Source organism: Euprymna scolopes, chromosome 29 (assembly GCF_053919585.1).
Source record: "Euprymna scolopes isolate OS-2025 chromosome 29, ASM5391958v1, whole genome shotgun sequence".
NCBI lineage: Eukaryota > Metazoa > Mollusca > Cephalopoda > Sepiida > Sepiolidae > Euprymna > Euprymna scolopes.
Genome location: NC_136510.1, coordinates 40198792 through 40220758, shown reverse-complemented (window position 1 = coordinate 40220758; position 21967 = coordinate 40198792). Strand labels below are relative to the sequence as shown.

The window sequence follows — 21967 nt, the reverse complement described above, 5'->3', positions numbered from 1 at the left end:
TCACACCGGTTCTAAAAAGATCGCCGAAGTTAAGCAAGGTTGAGCCTGGTTAGTAACTAAATTGGTGACCATTTTGGGAATACCAGGTACTGTATGTGAGAGCTACCTTTACTTATTTCACCATTGTTTCTATTCGTCGCATACTATTTTTTTTTTCACTGGACACTTGCAATGATAAAGGCAAGAAATATAAATTATACAGAAACATGTTTCATGCTTACGCAATCTTCACACACACACATATATTGCAAGTTTTTGCAAGTACTTTCGACTGAGTTTCATCAGTCGTCTTCAGGCAGTTTTGATTTTTGTTCGTTTGAAATCTGGATGCTTTTATATGCTTCAGTTAAAATTATATTTAAATTTCTTGAACTAGTGAAGCGTCTCGTGTGCAAAAAAAAATTATATATATATATATATATATATATATATATATATATATATATATATATATATATATATATCACGTTTTTTAAAATGGTAAGAACCTGGCTAAAATAAATGTACAATGGTTTTAAAGGTGTGATTTACAAGATAGTATAGAATTTACAGTTTGAAGTGCCTAAGTACGTAACCATCCAATTGTAAAGTTATTAATTATAAAAATTAAAAAAAAAACAAAGAAACTATATTCTATACCTAAATCACATATTTAAAATCATTGGTTTTAGTTGGAATTGATATAAAAAAAAAAAAATAAGTAGATACTTTTTTCGTCCCCCGACAAAAGGAGGGTTGAACTGTAAATTTACATTTGTCCGTTCGTATGTCCGCACTTTTCTCAATAACTACGCCTTGGAATTTTTTCTAAATTTGCACAAACATTAAATATGATATGAGTAAAAAAAGTAACAGAACCGATTTTCTGGGAAAACTCCGGTTGTCCCTTCCTCCCTATGGGGTGCCTTTCGGTTTAAAATGGCTAAAATTAACATTTTTGTGCTTATTAAAAATTAATTAACATTTTTGTGCTTATTAAAAAAAAAATGATGCCTTGGATTTTTATAAAACTTTCTGAAAAGTTGTAACTGATTTCTATATAATTTTGGGTTTGCCCCAGGGGCTCTTTTAGGGCTAATAAAACACTCCATTTTTGGGACTATTTTATCATATTTGTCCAAACTTTTCTGTGTATGTCTATTTAGCAGTTTTGCATGGTGCTGAACTCAAATTTAAACATAAGGTCTTGTGGACTTTCGGCGTTAAATGGGGGGGGGGGTCAAATGATGGTATTGGTAATTTTTTTTTTTTTTTTTTTTTGCATAGTGCAGAACTCAAATCTACATGTTAAGGCCTAAAACTGCATTGTTTGTTCATTTACACCAGGATTTGGTGTCTTTTGGGACTAAATGGGTGAAGGGGGGCAAATGCTGAACATTTTTTTATGCCTCGTTCATTGTGCATTCACGGGTGAACCATGCATGCTTCACTTATTTTTCATGAAAATTTTTTTCGACTTTTGAATTTCGTACTAACAACGAAGAAGCACCTAATAAATGAAAAACAAGCAGTATAATATACCAAAAGGAGGGAAAAGGCAAGCAAAGCAAATATTAAAGTAAAAAAGATCCCCCGGGCAACGCCGGGTAAATACTACTCGTAACAAATAAGATTATTGACTTTTAAATGTTAAACGTATTTCTCTACACCCATTCGGAGTACGAAACGGGTGTCGGTTGGTGTGGAAAGAAACTTAAATACAGGGGTGGGGCCGATCCGTCCTTAAGTTTCTCTTTCCCCCAACCGACATCCGTTTCATACCTCAGATGCGTGTCGGGTGTAGTGAGTGGAGTGTTCAGATAGTTAAATCTACCCTGTTCTAACCCCCTTCGCACCCAGAGCTATCTCGCCATTATCGAGCCGGACCAGGACGACAGGTTTGATAAATAATAAAGAAAATAATAAGATAAAATAAAAATAAACAGTTCTCTCCCTTGCCTTCCATTACCCACTCCACCGAGAATTTTGTGGAATAAACTAGTTTCTTGGTCGTTGGCATTGTTACTCTGGATGGGGGTGGGGGATAAGTGAAGGGTGGAGTGAAGAGCATGTGTTAGAGAGGGCGGGGACTGCTCTGAATTCACCCCAGCTGTTGCGCTGCTTGCATAAAAAAAAAAAAAAAAAGTTCGTAGCAACAACCGCCAAAGATCTTTCTTTCAGTGTGCGAAGGGCGCTTCTTCGACCAAGCCGAAGAAAATACGAGGTCCTCTCCAGAAAAAAGAAAAAATGGGCATCTGGCGAAAGATTCTCAAACTTGGGCGACAGAGGCCACGTGCAAAGAACAGAAGAAAATTAACTTAGGTAAGTAAATTTTAGTATTAAATTTTTTTTTTTTTTTTTTAATTGTAAGCGATCCAATTATATTAGTTAACCGCTAAAAGTGACTACTGGAATACCCTGGCCAAAATCATCGCTAAAAAAACCCCGTCCACGACCAATAAACTTAAAGATCTATTATTTAACATGTTAAACCAAACTAAGCCCAATCACAAAATTTCCTCCCATGCACTATCTGTTCCTTTGGCTGAAAGGATTACGTTATTGACGATTCATTTATACAAATTTCGGTACTGAGCAAAACTGTGCTATTTTTCCGATAGGATTTTCAAGCTAAATTTAATTTTTTCGGTGGTACTTATTCAACTTGGCACTTATGGAGGCAATTAAAAGTAAAGCAACTATAGAAAAGAGTCTGTATGATGTACGTACTCTTTACACATTACAGAAATTACATAATTCGATCAAGTAGTTTATATATACATATTTCAAGAAAATCATTTTTTACGACGAAGCAAGTCTTAGTGCATGATGAAATCCGATTAAATAAATTAGGGGAGACAACTCAAATCGAAGCATCGAAGTAAAAAGAAATCAACTTTATGTTCAATAAAGTTTAGGGCTCCGCCCAGTTTAGTAATAAAATCACTAAAATTCGTAAATTTGGATTTTCTTAGTTTTAAAAAAAAACAAAAAAACTATTGATTTTTTTTTTAAATACGAGGTGTTCGTTCTGTAGCATCATAGACTTTTCTGTATTTTCTTTACTTTTAATTGCCTCCATAAGTGCAAATTTGAATAAGCACCTCGACGGAGTTTTTTGTTTATTAAATTGTTAGGTGAAAGTACAGAATAGTTACAAAACAGCCTCCCCTCCCATGCTAAGAATGCCTTTTTAAATAACGTTATTATTTCAGCACGGATCACTCTCTGCATGAGTACCCTAAATTGTTATTTCAGCACGGTCCGTATTTTTGCATAAGTACCCCATCCCAATTCTGTTTTTTTTTTGTTTTTTTTTTTTTTTTACCTTGATAAAAACTTAAGGGTGCTGTGGTAGTATCACGGTACCAATGTGAAATGAGAACTTTGGACACTAAACACGCGGTCTGCCATTTTTTTTTTTTTTTTTTTTTTTTTTCCAAAAAAAAAAAAAAATGGCCTGCATAGTGCATCACCATTTAAAATTGTGTTTACTAGTAACCAAAACCATTACGTTGCAAATAATTGACCGTGGGCTACGGAATTGCCCTAAAACCGACAAATCAAATTTTATCGTTCGCAACATCATTTCGAAATAGGTGAGATATTTCCTCGCTTTTTATATTACAATTGTGAACGGCCAGGAGAATTAAGTGTTACATAAACGGAAAAGACGTGTCTCTGGGCGCGCAATTAAGAAAATGATATCGTTGAAAAAAATGTTGGTACTTGTGCAGACTGCAGCGATGTTAAAGTGCTGGGTAAATTGTTACGACCTGCCCCAGCGTATTATACCCCCCCCACCCTGTTAAGAACGGCTTTTGGAATAAACACACCCCTCCAACTTCCATGAGGAGGTTGGGGGGCATTCCGAAAGCCGTTCTTAACATGGAGTGTTTATACTACGCTGGGGCAGGTCGTAAAAAAAATACCCAGTGCTGTTTTTTTTCTTTGCAAGATCTTCAAGATAAATTCAAGTTTTACAGTATCCTTTGTTCATTAAATTGTTTGAAGATGCAGAATAGTTACAAAACGCCCTCCCCATGTTAAGAATGGATTTCTAAGTAACCTTATTATACTTTTTCTTCATGTAGGTACGTGAAAGAAAATTTCAAAGTTAAAATATCTCAAAATGGAACAGCTCAGCAGAAAGAGTATGCAGAGATCATTCTAATGATACTTGAATCACCTCTGTAGGACAAATAATAAGAAAGTTACAACAATTCTAAAGCTGAAATTTGAGGCTAATTTTGGACAATAGAATCAATGGATTTCCTTAACAAAGTTGTGACCGATATCAAGATTTTTCACAGTTATTTTGTCATAGCTTTCTTATTTCTTGTCCGATTTCAAAAAGACAAATATCACTGGAGAGCTTATTGAATGGAGAACAAGAAAAATATATTTTGAAAGTTTATTAATGAATTATTTACAAGATTAAGAGGTGAAAGGGGATGCTGGGGCGGAAGATGCAGTCAATTACTAAGGCAATATTACATCCCCGCATATGAAGTCTACTGCTAATGCTGATTTTTTATGTCAAAATAAACTGCAGAAGCACCGTTTTTTTTATTTCTCATCATACAAACACCAATAAATATAATTTTTTTTTACATTTTTCATGAACTTTTAGCATATAAATTATTAAAATTTCTTTTAGCATATAAATTAAAATTTCGAAAAAGTTGTCAAAAAAACAAATATATAACAAATAAATGTTATCAAAGGCAAGATAAGTTACTTTTCTACCTAACTGGATATATTTTTCGTGTTTTTATTCAGCTCGAATACAGTGTTAATCGATGTATTGGAAAATTCAAAATGGCGCCCGACACTCTCTTTAACACGGTAAGTTCAAGAAAAGATGTTATAAATAATAAACTAGACAAAATACTGTTAGAAATTCGCTCATTATATGTTACCGTGACATAAGTTTGCATATATTCGGTGTTTTTTTAATAGTATTTTGTCTTGTTTATTATTTATAACACCTTTTCCCAAACTTACCGTGTTTAAGAGAGAGTGGCCGCCATTTTGAATTTTCCAATACAACGGTAAGCACTGCATGTTTTTCGAGCTGAATAAACATGTTACATTGAATAAAAACAAAAACTGTATCCAGTTTGGTAGAAAAGTAACTTATCTTGCCTTTGATAATATTTATTTGTTATATATTTGTTTTTTGACAACTTTTTCGAATGTGTACAGTAATACAAACCCAAAATTTCTTTTTAAATTATTAAAACTTTTAGAATTTAAAGTTTGCAAAATGTGCATACTAAAAAATATATTCATGAAAGTTTTATTTTTTTAATTTAAAAAATAACTCTTGTATTTTTTTTAATTGTAAATTTGTTTATTAGTTTATCATAGAATAAAAAAGCAAAGTAACAAAATGGAAGAAAAAAAAAGCAGCTCGATAAAATGATAAAATAGAAAAAAATACATTTTGCCGGGGAGAAATGTTTTGGTTTAAAGAAAGTAAAATTCAAATCCTAAAAGTTCATTATGCTGAAATAAATTTTAATAATTTAAAAGAATTTTTTTAGCCAGCCGTAGTTTGGCGTCATTGCCGTTGTTGGAAAATATTTGTAAACAAAGTGAAAGTGCGTAGGTTAACGATATGGCGTTAGTGAAATTTTGAAAATTTTCGTAACGGCTTCACATTTTAGGTAAACTCAAAACCAATGAAGGTAAAGTCATATAGGCTTCACATTTCGCACAAATAAGGTTTAATATCTATATTAACGAATATATATAGTTTCAAAACTATTACAACTTACCTTCAGGTCTAATAATGATGATTTAAATGACACAAAACTTCACTTCAAAATTTTTTACACTTCTACTAAACGTATGGAAATAATTCAAATACCAGCATGTAGCGAAACATGTGTGCTACCTCATCAGTATCCCTGCGGTGTAGTTAACCCCCCGGATATAGGTGGTAGGGGCCAATTTATGACACATACCTCAGTGCACAGAATTACGGCTTACTCAAGTTACCAATGCCACTTAACCCTCGCAAAAGCCTTGGCATTTTCACATACCTACTTCATGGTGAAAAAAAAAAATGACCATTATTTAACCCATTAAAAATAGGCTCGGCCAAAACGGAAAGAGAGTGTGAGCATTTTTTAATTTCACTGATTAAGTGTAGAATAAACTTTATATATATATTTATTTTTTCATAATCGATATATGCTAAAAATAATCAGCCGAAACTGAACAAAATATATTTTATGGGGAGAATGAGGATTATAGATTAAAAAAAAAAAAAAAAAAAAAAAAAAAAAAAAACAGATTTTAAGGTTGAAAATCCGGGTTTTTAATGTGTTTAATTTTTCATGTTTTGTGTTTTTCAAGTGTAAAATTTATTGAATATGTTTATCTGGGGTTGTATTACTACACATATATTCGGAAAAGTTGTTAAAAAACAAATAAATAACAAATGTTATGAAAGGCAAGATAAGTTACTTTTCTACCAAACTGGATATAGTTTTCGTGTTTTTATTCAATGTAACATGTTTATTCAGCTCGAAAACCATAGTGTTTACCGATGTATTGGAAAATTCAAGATTGCGTCTGACTCCTTCTTTAACACGGTAAGTTTGGGAAAAGGTGTTATAAATAAAAAAACTGGATAAAATACTGTGAAAAAAACTCGCTCAATATGTTACCGTGACATAGGTTGACATATATTCGGGGGCTTTTAATAGTATTTTGTATAGTTTTTTTTATTTATAACACCTTTTCCCAAACTTACCGTGTGAAAGAGGGAGTGAGGTGAGGCGCCATCTTGAATTTTCGAATGCATCGGTAAACACTGTATGTTTTTCGAGCTGAATAAACATGTTACATTGAATAAAAATTCGAAAAATATATCCAGTTACGTAGAAAAGTAACTTATTTTGCCTTTGATAACATTTATTTGTTATATATTTGTTTTTTGACAACTTTTTCGAATCTGTGTACAGTAATACAAACCCGTTTATCTTTCAGATTAGCAAAACAAAAAATAAAATAATACTTTCATTATTTTTACGAAAAAACCTTAATTTTAAATCTTGGAAAAATAAATTAATAATTTTCCTTTCCGAACCCAATATTGCTAATATACTATTAAATAGGAAATACTTTGAAAAATCAATACAAAAAAAGAAAAAAAAAATCCATAACTGCGGATTTTGCTAAAAATACGATAATTTCTTTCGGCAATTTGTCGTTATGTAATATTGCCTCACCTATGGTTGGCCATAAGGCTTACAAACAGTTGTTTCTCCCTTTTCCTTTTTGCTGTGACTTGCGCTTGACTTAGTTTAAGGTGTGGGGGACTTGCATCTACCTGATGGCAAGACAGGGCCAAGATGACCATGCGTGATACTAGATGTAGGAGTTGTCTCCAACATATACGGCGCCTAGCATTCTCAAAATTGTCACCCATTTAGTACTGGTCAGCCTCATCGTTGCTTAACTTCGGGGGTTATATAGGCAACAAATATATATATATATATATATATATAGCGTATGAAAAAAGAATTAAACTCTTATAAATTCGATTCTTCACTTAATCGTCAAAAAAACGTTAAAAATACATTAAAATTTACAGGAGTAAAGTAAAGGCTACCGCAGTTTCTTCCAAACTATCATTAAATTTTGGATTTTTTAATTTCGCCACGAGAAATCTATAGATGGAGATAAAAGATGGAATTTGAGATTCAGGTACTTATGTTATAAGAATTCTTATAGCAAATCATCCTTTAAACCTTAAAACCTTAATAAAAAGACTAAGCGAAACAGAAAAAAAAAAAAAAAAAAAAAAAAACGGAGCTTGTTAAGATAGTCGACAGATCGATTTTTTGTTGTCATTTAAAGCAAAAACAGCAACACATCATTGTCATGTCGAAAATAGTAATATATCCAAAAATTACGAAAATTGATCGACTAGAAAATTATTTACAGTTAAAAAGTAATTTTTGCGGAAAATTGAAGGAAATTGCATTTTTCTTAGATGTAAACTCCCTGGAAATTGCCAATACAGGGAATATACCTCTCTTTTCGACATTTTAATGGCGGACTTTTTTCTTTTTTTTTAAGACCATAGTGATGGCGGGATAGCCTTTTATTTTTAATTATTAAAACACAGCAGTTCTACTCGATATTTTTTCCTAAGTCTTCGATATATTACTGTTTTCGACATGACAATTAAGTACTGTTTTTGCTTAAAACGACACGTTAAAAAATCGTTGTTTGTTGGCTATCTCAACAAGTATCAAAAAAACTATTGGAAAATTTATTATATGAAAAAAAACGGATTTGAAGAAAACAATCATAAAGGGACATGAAGTTGTGTAACGTCTGCACAAATAAATTTTAAAAATTTAACAAAAAAAAAAAAACACTTATTGTAGTGCATATAGGAACAACAACACTCCCTCAAAAAATAATTGCGTTGTGTCAATTTGATTGTGCCGTATTCCAAGCACAATCACGTTGACACACCGGTTCTCGGCAGAAAACCAAAGTTAAGCAACGTTGAGCTGGCCAATACCAGATATGTGACCATTTGGGAAGGCGAGGCGTTGTATGCACCGGCTTTTACTTGTGCCAAGTGATTGAATAAATTCTTCCCTTCAATTTGTGCGACGGTTTTCGTTACATACTAATATATAGGAGTTAGTCGTAACACCAACTGATAAGTTCAGCTTTTACACACACACACATATATAATCTCAACTAATGGAATAGAAACATTAACCCGTGGGGCGGGGGAATAGCAGTGAATCTGATTGGTTAGCTAGTTAAAGTAAACACCACGTGTGTGTGTAAAACTCCAAGTAACAGGATTCTGCACATTTTTAGCCTGACGTTAACCTACCAGAATAAAACGCGAAACGCACTTTCAAGCTTGAACGTCATATATATATTTATTTATTTATGCGCCGCTCCTATCTCGAAATACCTCGACTGATATTTTGTGTTCCTTATCATACTGAAAACACAAGTTTTGACTTGACACATCCGGGTGACTTCAATACTGAATATCAAGTAACAGCAAGACTTTTTTTTTTTTTTTTTTTACTACCGCCGATGCAAGTTTATTATCATTATCAGGCCGTCCGGCATTGCCCGGTCATAAAATAAGCTTAAATATATTTTAATTTATGCAGATTTTGTATTACTATATTCCAAATTCTCTATTCATAATTATATTGTACCCTATATATATATATATATATAGTACTGATTTCAAAAGTTAAAAAATTTACTTCTGTGCCATCAGCAAAACATTCAGCGTGCCAGCCATAGTCATTATTCAGTGATTCACCTTTATCATTATTATCTAAGCCATCGCCAGATGGATAAAAAAACAAAGGTTAAAAATTAAGTGACTTCAAGCTAACAATGTATATGTACGCATGCTCAGAAGATAGTCGACCTACTCCTGTTATGGCCAACTTTTTTTTTTCTATTCTGACCACTTAGCAGCTATTTTTACAGGCTAAAAACCAAAATCGAAAGTGTTTCCGAGGTTCAGATACCCTATATATCAACTTCCAAGTCTGTAGTCCAAATATTCAGGGAGAAGTTTGGACATTTCGCACGCACGCACACGTTTTGATCTCATTACTATACATTAGGTTCAATATAATAATCGATAGAGAATTGTCTCTATAATAATAAATACGTAATCAACATGAATTAAAATATATTTAAGCGTATCTTACGATTGAGCAATGCCGGCAGCCTGCTAGTATATATTTTATTTATTTTAGCCAATTCGTTATATGAATAAATCATGAATTATCATTATCAGTGATTGCTCACTGGCAATAACAAGTGATATTCCATGGAGTTTTAATAACAAGTGTTCCCACATTTCCAGCTGACTCCGCCTCTTTTAATAACCTTTGAAAATTGTTACCTTATCGCAACGGCTGTTTACCATTGACTTCTTGACTTCGCTGATATTCGAGTGATGATAAACCTCTCTCTCCATTACTTTTAGTGATCTCTGCACTCCTTCCAGCAGGGATGTGGTCGATCCCCTCCCGTCTTTGTGTTTTCATCCTGCTTGACCCTTTACGGCCATTTTGTGCAATACCAGTGGAGGCGTTTGTATTCGTTGGGGAGGGGGTGCGTTCAGATTAGGGGGTTTCTCTCGGTTTCGGCCACTTCAGCTCATGTGATGTCTTTCTATATTTTTTGTTCTATCTGTAGATTGTTCGCATTTGCTGGTTATTCTGGTTAACGTCTATACTCGATTTCAATATTTAAATTAATAAAAAATATAATGGAAATAATAAAAAAAAGTTAAACTGCAGCACTGCAGCACTAACCCTAAGCGGATTTAACTGGTTTTCTCCAAAGGAGGGAGTTCCGTGGGAGTATGAAATTTACAATGCAGTCTCCAGTCGCACGCATATATCCGTTAGAGATGACGACGTTAGGTTTTGGCAACTCTTGTAGGGAGGTGTCAAAGTTCTAGCACCTGGAATTCCCAAATTGGTCACCCATTTGGTACTGACCAGGCTCAAGCTTGCTTAATGAGAACAACTGAGCATTTTTCTACAAGGAGGGGTTGCTTTTTTCACCGATATTTTCAAAAGTCATCCCCATATTTTTGATTGACTAGCGTTAATTTAAATCTACGTCACTTCCAGTTTGGTGATGGGCGCTTTTTTTTTTTTTTTCTCAACACACACCTCCAAACACCCGGGCAACGCCGGGTACCCAAGCTAGTATATTAATGGAAAATGTTCTTATTGGCTCAAAAACTAAATTAAATGTTCTTTTCCTCCCTCTTTGCCTCAAATTTTTTCCTCCTCCTTCCTCTTTATGTTAAGCTTATACGAACTCTTACCATATCTTCGCTCTCGTGTGTAACGCACTTGTCCCCACCACCCAAATGGTTTTGGTTGGGTATTATAAGGGGTTCCTACTCCTAACGTCCCCATTTCCGTCCTTTTTTTTTTCCTCTCCTCTGATGTTTTTTTTCTTCTTTGAAACCGATGGCAATACATCTTCACCGATCGAAAAATCTTAAAAGAATTTCTCTACTGTCGTTGGGAAGAGTCCCATATTTGAACTTCGCCAAATATGGTAATCACAGTACTATGGTAGGAGAGTTAAACACTAAGAGCTCGTCCCCAATTTCTGATACGGTGTAGGGCCAGGGGTACATTAGGAGACCTCTTCATATAGAAGTATCCTATTTATTATATTGCAGGTTTCACTATTAAGTCAAATATTTTATTAGAAACATTTTAGTAGAAATATAGGTTTTTAAATTTATGGGTATTTTCAAAAAATGTTATTTACTTCCTTCCCACCGCAGGAAGGTACAACACAAGGTCGGATGTTGGAGGAGAGTCAAGCCAGCCCTCCTGGAGGAGGAGCATTCTGAGCTATTAAAAATTTGCCTGGGGAGCTTAGTCGACATAGGCATTACTCGGTAGAGGTGCCTCAGTCAGCAATAAACTTATAGCACTCCAGAGACAGCGGCTTGGGAGAGTGCAAGTATGTTACGCATGAGAGAGAAGGTATGTTAAGAGTTCGTGTGAGCTTAATGTAGAGAAGAGATGAAAGACGTGGGAGGAGGAGGAGGAGGAGATAAAGGACGTGGGGGGGAGAGAAGATGAAAGACGTGTGGGGGGGGGAGAGAAGATGAAAGATGTGGGGAGGAAGAGAAAATGAAAACGTGGGGGGGGGGGATGAAAGACGTGGAGGAGAAAATTGCATTTGTTTTATAATCCAATAGTGAACATTTTTATTATTAACCCTTTGGACTCTGACTCTATTAAACAATCTAAAGCTCTCCCCCCCCCAAAAAAAAAAAACCAAAAAAAACAGTGGGCAATTAACAAAATTATTTCATAACTTATTAGAAGACTGAAATATCATGTCGTCTTTTTAGCTACATTGCTATGGCTGAAATATTAGCCGTGCAGGGTTGAAAGGATTAATTTGAATAATGACCTCCAGTGTAGAAGTTGACCAGAATAATCAGCAAATGCCAACCAATCAGATAAATAGAATATAAAAATAAAGAAAGGCATCACGCAAGCTGAAGTGACCAAAAACAGAAACCTCATAATCCTAGAACTACACAGGACATCAGCCGTTCCAGTCACGATCTGAAATACCAGCAAGCGGAGACTTTATTCCAAATATTTCTCATGTTACATATCCCCTCTTTTGGGAATAGGGTAGGATTATGAATATCCCCAGTATCAAATAATCCTTATAAACTGAAATTTACTTGATGTATGAAAACCAAAGAAGGGAGATATAACATATGAGAAATATTTGGAATCAAGTTTTCCCTTGCTGTTATTTCAGATCATTTGAAACCATAGCAAGTTTTAGTCTCCCCTCAATCAAGGCCAGAGGTTTTGGAGAAATATCAGATATTTTGTAATTCGCATGCAAAACTAGGAAAACAAATAACTATAATTGAAACATTTTATGGCTGTAAAAAAGTGACAAAAATAGGCTTGATGGATGATCCTCTTAAGGTATTAAGGGCAAATGTCATATACCCCACTATACAATTTAGATCATTAGCAACAGAATTTCATTTGTTAAATTCTGATCACTAGTCGTGGAGATTTGAATTTATAAAATTGCTAAAATATGTCTACATACATATATATATAATATACTCGTAGCAAAATTTAATATTTGAAATGCTCATATTTTTGGTTCGATGGGATGAAATGTAGGCTTTTTGGAGATTATAATAGTATTTTATGGTTAAAATTTTATGACGATTAGTAAAAAAAAAAAAGAAAAAAAAAAAAAACTATATTTTCAAATCAATAAAATATGCCCAAAATTTGCCTACATTTGTATATATAGTGTCTTGGCAGGTCAGCTTAAGTTTTGCTGCTTTGGGATGAATTTTGCTTAATTTTTTATTTTTTTTATTTTTTTGCTGCTTGCTTGGTTGTCACTCCTGTGGCCTTGCCAGGCCAACTAGCTGCACTTACCCTGCGGTGCCGGAGAATGCAATGAAGTCGTTTTAGTTTGTACAGAAAAAGAAATAAATTTTAGTTGTAAGAAAGACCACTATAATTACTATTTTCCAGTTAAATTAGTAGTTATTCCGTTTGCTGGTTTTTAATTTTTGGTCACGATTGAAAAATGATTCTATCTTTCTAGTCTTTTTTTCGAGTAGGACTACATAATTTTTAATATTAAGTGAAGTACATTATTAGTGATAACCTGGTACAGCAAAACAAAAATTTGCTAATCAGGATCAAAGTTAGGTTTGTCAGCTTAAATGCTACTCGGGTACAACTTAAATGATAAACATTCATTTTTTCATTTCAGATGTTTGGTGGTTGGAAAGAATTTTATTTCGGTAAAAAATCTTTTTCTCGTTTTCCTTTTCCTTATGTGTTTTTTGCTTTTTATTTTTTTTGTTTTTCTTTTAATCTTTGTTTTTTGCCTTTTCGTTTTTTTTTTTTTTTTTTTTTTTTCATTTCCTAATTCTTTTTCATCTTAATTTAATCACTCACATTTTTACTTACCTAAACACACACTTCATCGAAGCATTGTTTTCTATGATTTTGTAAACTCTTATGGTTTAAATACTTTATATTTTGAAACATTTTTAGTTTTTGAGCACTTATATTTTGAAAATATTCTTAAATTCTCATTACGTACTTCATTTTAATAAGTGATGAATTTTTTTTTTTTTCATTCTTATTTTTTTTTTTTTTTTTTAACTCCATTGCCTCAAAATGAATTGTTGAATCGTTTGCCATGGCTATTTGTTTAGTCAATAAATAACAAAGATTATTCAAACCATAAATAAAAACTTGTCACGTGACGATGATGTTTTTTTTTAACAAAGTGAACGTCTGATTATCATGACAGATAAACAATGTTTCTGAGTCACATGATATAACCCCAGAAAAGGCTCAATAAAGTTTCTAAAGCTATATCTTTTTTTTTTTTTTTTTTTTTTTTTTTTTGTGACACCGTTATGAGGGCAGTTTTTAACATATGAATATCAGTTTCACTAGCAAAATTATTGTCAGCTTAAATGAGACTGACCACCTGGTTAATAAAAAAAAAAAAACATGCATAGTATGTTATATAGAATGCACATTCCAGCAACTATACCTTTATTTTTTGGTGAAGAGGCTCGTTCTTTACGTTTATTCTGTCATCCATCCAAAGTATACAAACGTATCTGGAATCTTCCAAAAAGATGATTCGTCAGAAAGAGCAGAACTGCACCTACAAAAGAAAACCCAGAAAGAAAATTGTCATTTTCAAAGAGATAAATCTCTTTACTGAGATATACAGGGTGTTCCAAAATGGTTGACCCCATTCTAAATTCCCATATCTCGGAAACTACTTGAAGTTTCTTAATGAAACTAAATACACTTTATGTTGAAGGTCATAATTTTTATTGGTTAAATTTACAAAGAAAAGTACGAATATTTGTTGGTTCTATAACAGATTTTCATAAATGTTCAATATGAGCACCGCCTGTGACTCTGCACACATCAAGTCGGTATTTGAACTCGTGCCAAACTCGCTGTAGCATTTAGGTATGCATAAACAGCCCTTTTCTTAATTTTTGGAATTTGCTTTGTAGTTGGTGGCTTCTTTGTAAAAATTCCGTGACTGAGTCCGAGCATACTCTAACACGCAAAATGCCTTTTCTTTTGAAGTGAATAGCATTTCTTAACCTGAAAAGATAGAAATGCCAAACGTTACTCACAAAAACGTTTCTACACAAGCTGTAAAAATTTGAGGTCATTCCAACGGAAATTGTCAAAATTATTGGCCTACGAAATGGGGTTAAACATTTTGAAGCACCCTGTATAAAGATAGTCGCTGGAATCTGCATTCTATTGTTTATGGAATATAAAAAATATCTATTGAGCATAAATTTAAAGTTTGACTACAACTAATTTTAGCTTTTAATGTTTGTTTTGTTTTTCCCAATATTTTAAAACTTATGGAAGGGTTTTAGTTCTTTCCCACTGCAAGAACTCTGATACCAGGGTCAGAAAGTGGAATTGAGCAGTTGGCACCCTCCAAGAAGTGCCTTGTCAGCCTCGCTTGTATTTCCCTGGTAAGGGCGTCTCGGGTGATTAGCAATAAACTAACCCCTTCTAAGAGATGAGGAAAAGCCTGGGAAGGTGGACTACACAGAACTAAGATCATCTGCAAGGGCTGTGACAAAATCAACTTTACATTGCAATTAAAAGGAACCAGATCCTTAAAGGAATGGTTTAATCTGTTGATTTTGGGGGCCAACAATTCCTATTATTTTTTTAATTGAATGAGTTGTCCCCCTTGCAAATTTATTTATTTTATTTTATTTTTTTATTTATTTATTTTTTTATTTTTTTATTTATTTTTTTTTTCAGCATGTTTCGTATTCCTAGTTTTTTGGGTTTGGCTGAGCACGTTATATTGTCAATAACACGGTGCAATAATTACCAATGAAAGTTGGTAGGAAGCAATGTTTGAGTCGTTGGCTTAAAAACCATTTGACTATCTGACTTTGAGAAATCCGACAAGATCACTTTATGTTAGTTATACCAAAGTGAACTATTAATTTTCAATAGTAATTTGTATTGGATTCATATTCTTTTCAGCTGCCAAAACATTCTGTGTGCCGACTCTACACTTGATTCATTATTTCTTCTGACCATCTGGTTTACCAAGTTTGACACAAAGCTTGACTCAATTTTTATTTTATTTATTTATTTTTTTTTTTCTTCAATCTTTTTAAATCCCGTTTCTTTCCATGAGACCCTGAAAATGATATCCCAGTGAATGTGTGTGCATTCCCTTTTTGTCAAGAAACCCTGTATTAAACGATATTCCTTGTTTGCAAACCACTCCCCCATGACGATGATTAAATCTTGTACTGGACGTCTGAGTGATTCTACATGTAGAGATTTCAAATATATGAGTCATATTTTCTAATGTTACTAACTGTCGTGGCGAGTGATTTTCACCCCCCCCCCAGAAACGTCCCCCTTTTTTCTTTTTTTTTTTTCCAACCATCATTGTTGCCGTGAATACACTAATAATTTCTTATATAATACTGTGTTGTATATTTATATAAAATAAAGTTTATAAGCCAAAAGCTTCTGTAAACTTGTAGAGAATATTAATATTTATACAGTAATCCAAACCGAATAAAAAAAAAAAAGCTCAATACAACCACGATAGAAAATAAATTTGCGTTCTATAACAAGCTCTAAGACTCTAAATTATATTTTACATTAATTCATTGCTCAACAAGATATCAAATAAGATATTTAAATTTCCCTAAGCCGCGGAATTTCACGGAAATGAGTTCTTTTCATCAGAAGAAAGATATTAGGAAATGAATATTATATCTCCGCTATAAATTTGCTGGTACTGGCATAAATTGAAACAGCATTATATGAAAATTAATCATAAATGTAAAGAAGTTTTTAGTGCAAAGAGTTCATAAAAAATGGTGAAAAGAATTGAAATATGAAAGGATAAATTAAAAAAAGTATTTAAAAATCCAAATGAAATAATATGAAGAGGTTAAGTATTTTCAAGAAGGAATGATGACGAGTCAATGTTTCCATAAGAAACTGGAATTAAACTGTTAACAAAAATATTCAAATTAAAATCCAAAATGTGTAATTTAGGTTTCTAGAAAAATCCATTTGCAAGCAGTCGAGGAAAAAAGATCATTTTGAATCGTTAAAGTTTATTTCACTTATGGATAATTTACCCAGTGTAATGACTCCCATGGCTTATTTTATAGTTATTTTATAGTTATGTCAAAATGATATAAAAAATCATTTTGACATATTGACAGGGGAGGACAACCAAGCAAAAAAAAAAAAAAAAAAAAAAAAAAAAACCTGAAGCAGCAAAACTAAAGCTGGCTTACCAGGACACTATATATATAAATGTAGGCAAATTTGGGCATACTGTATTGGTTTGAAAATAAAGGTTCTTTAACAATTGTCATAAATTTTAACCATAGAATAGTATTATAATCTTCAAAAAGCCTGCAAATTTTTAGTTTTGTCCCATAGAACCAAAGATATGAGTATTTCAATATTCAATTTAGCAACTAAAAATTAACTAAATTTACCCACTTATAGTCCACATCTTGACCCTTACACCTAGAAGCTGTTCTAAAATTCATAATAAATTAGTTTAGGAGTAAATCCTGTATATCGTTCTCTTTCTATAGAGATAAGGAACACTTTCAGGCACACTTAAGGAATTTAATTTTTTAGCATAAATTTCTTAAGAAAATAACAAGTGGAAAAACAATATCAGCTTAAAGAGTATCGAGTATATTGAACAAATGATGACAGCAAAATAGGAAGAGGAAACTTTTGAATTCTGGTGGAATCTGTTTGAAAGGACGATGATATGAGAATTCGGGGAAAATGATGCAATGATTATTTCGATCTATTCTGAGTCCTGAAACAAACCGATTGGTTTTTGTGGATACCACTGCATTACCGTAGTACCTCAAGTGACCTTTTTTCACCAAGAGAACATCAATTATTTTGATTAAACAAATAATTCTTAGATTGTTCTGTCAGCTATCATTGGTATTTATACCATCGTGTAAGATACTAAAGCAGAATTTTCCAACATTCTGACCGCATTAGGAAGTGAAATAGGAGGAGGTGGTTACGGTTAGTTAGTAAAAACATAGTAAATAAAGAGTATACTGAACACGTATAGTGTGATTCCATTCAATCCTGAGCAACATTGGGTCTTCCTGCTAGTGTGTGTGTGTATGTATGTTTGTATGCATATATATATATATATATATTAGCAAACAGTTAATAAAATATGTTAAAAAACATTTTGAAATGAGTTAAAAACATATTTAATCTGAAAAGGAAACACTAAATAAATGGATAGTCCTTAATCTGCAGAGTTTCGAAGAAATACTTTCCTTCTCATCAGAGGGTAGGAATTAGGAAAATGCGGGATCGGATTTTGCATGCAGAAGTATTTGATGAAACAACAAGTCAAAGATCTTACTTGAAAACAAAAAAAGTGTAGCAGAGGAATATAGTGGAGAAAAAGGATTACACATGAATGGATAGTCTGGTGGAAAATAAATATAAGCTCTATTTCCTATTTGGTTTTATCGAGCTTTTACATCTGGCTGAGATAATTTTATAAATATTAATTCTTTAATATTTATAATATACTTTAATTTTACCATCTTGGATCATTTTGGTAAATTTAATTGTAATTTTTATTTTATATATAATGCGCTAAGAGTGAGGTAATCCTGACAGAAACCTCCAGAGGAGCTTAGGTCCTGTAAGCTGTGGAATATGTTCTGGTGCCCAGCAACCAAAGTCCCAGTCATGGATCAAATGGCATGATGGGCGGACAGGGCTCCATAAGGAAACCTCTCTATGGGAAGGAAAACTCTGATATAAAACCTGCTGCATCCAATGATCTTGAGTTGCTCTTCTTTTTGGTTCAATGTGGCAGTTGTTTAGAAAGTGGGATTGTCTTGGTGCAAAGTTTTCCTCACTATAAAAAGCTTCAAACACAGGCATTACTTGATATGTAATAGAAAACACATTTTACCATCAGTGATTATCTTGATAATAAAAAGGCTGGCTGTAGCCTGAAACGGCAAACGGACACTCAATGAGGACTGATGCGGATATAGGCGTCAATGGAAATAAAGATTCTGGAACATCCAGGGTCTGGTCTGGCAGGTGTTCGGGGCACCACAGCTTGGACCCGGTCATCAGTGGATGTGCAAGATTGTGTGTGTATGTATGTATGTATGTATGTATATATATATATATATATATATATTGTAGGTGACTGTCCGGCATGTGCTGTTAGTGGCGCTCATGTCTCCCTCTTTTTTGAGCCAGAGATGTATTAAATAATGGCAATAGTCGAGAACGAGTTCACTGCCATTATTATATATATATATATATATATATATATATATTACAATAGAAAAATGTGAGCATGAAAAGTAATACGGTTAAGTTTAAACATGGAAAAGTAAAGGACTAGTTAAAACTGGAAAAGAAAAGGACAAGATATCCTAGTAAAAAAAAAATATAAATTTATAACTTAAAAATATGGCAGCCTTAAGAATTGATTATAAAATGTTATAAATTTAAAAAAAAATTCTTAAGGCTGCAATATTTTAAGTTATAAATTTTATTATATTTTTTTACTAGATTATCTTGTCCTTTTCTTTTCCAGTTGTAACTAGTCCTTTACTTTTCCATGTTTAAGCTTAACCATATTACTTTTCATGCTTGTATTTTTCTATTGTAATACATGAATTTTCCAGGTTTCCAGTAAATTCACTTGTTCTTTGTTTAAATTCATTCTTTTTTTTTTTTTTTTTTTTTTTTTTTTTTTTTTCCCCCCATAAACACATATGTAATAACAATGTACGGCACTTGTCTGCTTTCAATAAAATCCCAATTATTTCCCTTTAATGCTTTCATTCTGTTTCATTAGTGAATTAGTAGAAAGAGTAGTCGCTGAAGCGACGTGGTTGCTATGGAAACCAGTCATAAAAAGCGTCACTCATCTCCTTACATATTTTTACGATTTGGAAACCAGAAAATTCATCATAACTTCTGTTTTACTAAACGAAAATTGAAAATCTTTTTTCACAATATAGCTGAGAAGGTGATTTATGAACTGTTTGAAATTATGTTGAAAAATGAGTGAACGGTGAAGCTTTAAAGTAGTTCTAAATGACTAAGTCTGCCACTTAACCATATATTCAAACACTACCGTGTTTCAATTATATATAATATATATATATATGTATATATATATATATGTATGTATGTGTGTATATATATATATATATATATATATATATATATATATATATATTATATGAGAGAGATATGAAAATGGATGACATCTTTTAAGGTAGTTTTTTTTTTAATTTTTAAGGTCTAAATTCCTAAGCAATTTTAATACTAAGGTTAATAAGAGGTTTGAATTACAGATGGATTAAATTTTTATAATTTACCATAAAAAAAAACTTTGTTTTCTATATGCACGTATTCCTGTGGCAATGATTAAACATTTCAAATGTCTGTACGGGTCTGAGTTTTTTCTAAAACAAGTGAATGATAATGCCAAATATGAGCCCAGGCAAATACAAATTTCAAAATTTCACTCTGCAATCATATTTACACTTTAAATTATTTATTGTAGTCTTTATGTATAGTTTCATTTCATTTCTATTATTTACTGCTGCTTTGTATATAATTTTAGCTGTTTACATTTGTTCATGAATTTCAAAAATAATTCTCCATACTTCTGGTATATGACATCTAGTAGTGAATAATTTAGAAATATTTGAATTCTTCAAACTACTGTTATTTTGGATGTTATCTTCACATTTCGGTTGATCTGTCCTCCAAACCTCTTCAGGCGTATCTTCTCAGTCTGAGTGGGTGGGTAGGGGTGGGGGTCCGTCTGACTCGAAAGGCGGTGTTGTTCCGTCTAACTTAAGAGGGAGCACAGAATTTTGAACTGCACCAATTTGGCGCAGCTATACTATAATGGCGAAATTCAAAATTTTTAATATTGAATTTCAAGGACAACCAATAATCTCTACTTATTTATGTTACAGTAATGAATATATAAAAAAATTACGAAAACCGATAAGGTAGAAAACAAAAAAAAAATGAAGAAAACATTTTTAGACAGAAATTAGCAAAAATAAAATCTTTGGCTAAAAAAAAAAACTCCAGTGTTTCAAGGGGACGTAAATAGTGTGTAACTATTGCTAATTTTTTTTTTTTAATTGTGTGTTAACAATTATAAATATGAGTTGACTTTTTACCATAACTGAGTTCCCTTATGTCATGTGTCCTCAAACAAATATGGCAAGGTTTTTTTTTTTTTTAATGATGAAAATCAAAAACTTTTTTTTTTTTTTTTTTTTTTTTTTTTTTTTTAATAATGCGGTAATATTTAAGTATTCCTAACATGCCAATTGCTTTTAGTTAAAATCGAACCAAAAGGTCAGATAATATATATCGGGGGAGGATTTTTTTGTCTACCAAATTTCACTATTAGTTTAGTTTCACCATCAATTTTATATATTGTGTATTTTATTCTGCTTGAGAAAAAAAAGATTAATAAAATTCTTGAATAACTGATAGATTTCACTTCTAAAATTTATCCCCCATCCAAATGAAAGTCCTTTCCGTGGAAGTGTGATACAATGTATTGTATGCAACTATTCCTGTGGCAATGATTAAACATTTGAAATGTCTGTACGGGTCTGAGTTTTTTCTAAAACAAGTGAATGATAATGCCAAATATGAGCCCAGGCAAATATGAATTCTTGTAAATAAGCAAAATATTTATCATTAGTTCAAAACCTGATTTTATGTATAAAAATATCTTCTAATGTATCAAAGCACCATGTCATTTTGTCATCGATAGATTAAAAACTTAACACTCTAATTTTTTCTGGTTCGGAATCGACCCTATTTCTTGTAAAAGATTACTTTATCCAGCTTGGATGTTCTTTTTGGTGAGCAACAATGTTCAAAAACAAGAAAGTGAACTCTAATTTCCTTTAACTTTTTTTTTTTTTTTTTTTTTTTTTTTTTTTTTTTACAAAAAAAAATACTAATAGCGTCTTGTCTAAATATACTTTAATAACATCAAAATCGAATCAAGTTCTAAAAACGAGACTTGCTTCTTTTTGATGTTGCTCAAACACTTCAGATTATATATGGCATAATCATGTCAACATCGAAGTTAAGCAACGTTAAGCCTAGTCAGTACCAAATGGGTGATTATTTGGGAATACCAGGCATAGTATATAGGATGCCTTTTTACACCTTCCTGCAAGAACTGCCATATCTTAATGTTGTCGTCTCCCCTGACTTGTATATACATACAACTGGAGGATGCTTTTTTTTTTTTTTTTTTTTTTTTAACATGGTAGTCACCACTTATAAAG

At 32.4% G+C, this 21967-nt stretch overlaps 1 long non-coding RNA gene across 2 annotated transcripts in view; it reads left to right on the top strand.

The window, feature by feature from the left end:
• The first annotated feature begins 1780 nt into the window (after positions 1-1780).
• LOC145252614 (uncharacterized) overlaps positions 1781-21967 on the top strand; it is a 34309-nt gene continuing 14122 nt past the window's right edge. The window contains exons 1-3 of one of the 2 annotated variants that reach the window (XR_013863635.1): positions 1781-2301; positions 13315-13345; positions 15375-18999. This is a non-coding gene — a long non-coding RNA (uncharacterized LOC145252614). Of the gene's footprint in view, positions 2302-13314; positions 13346-15374; positions 19000-21967 lie in introns of those variants that run through there. The other variant, XR_013863634.1, reaches the window with a different exon arrangement.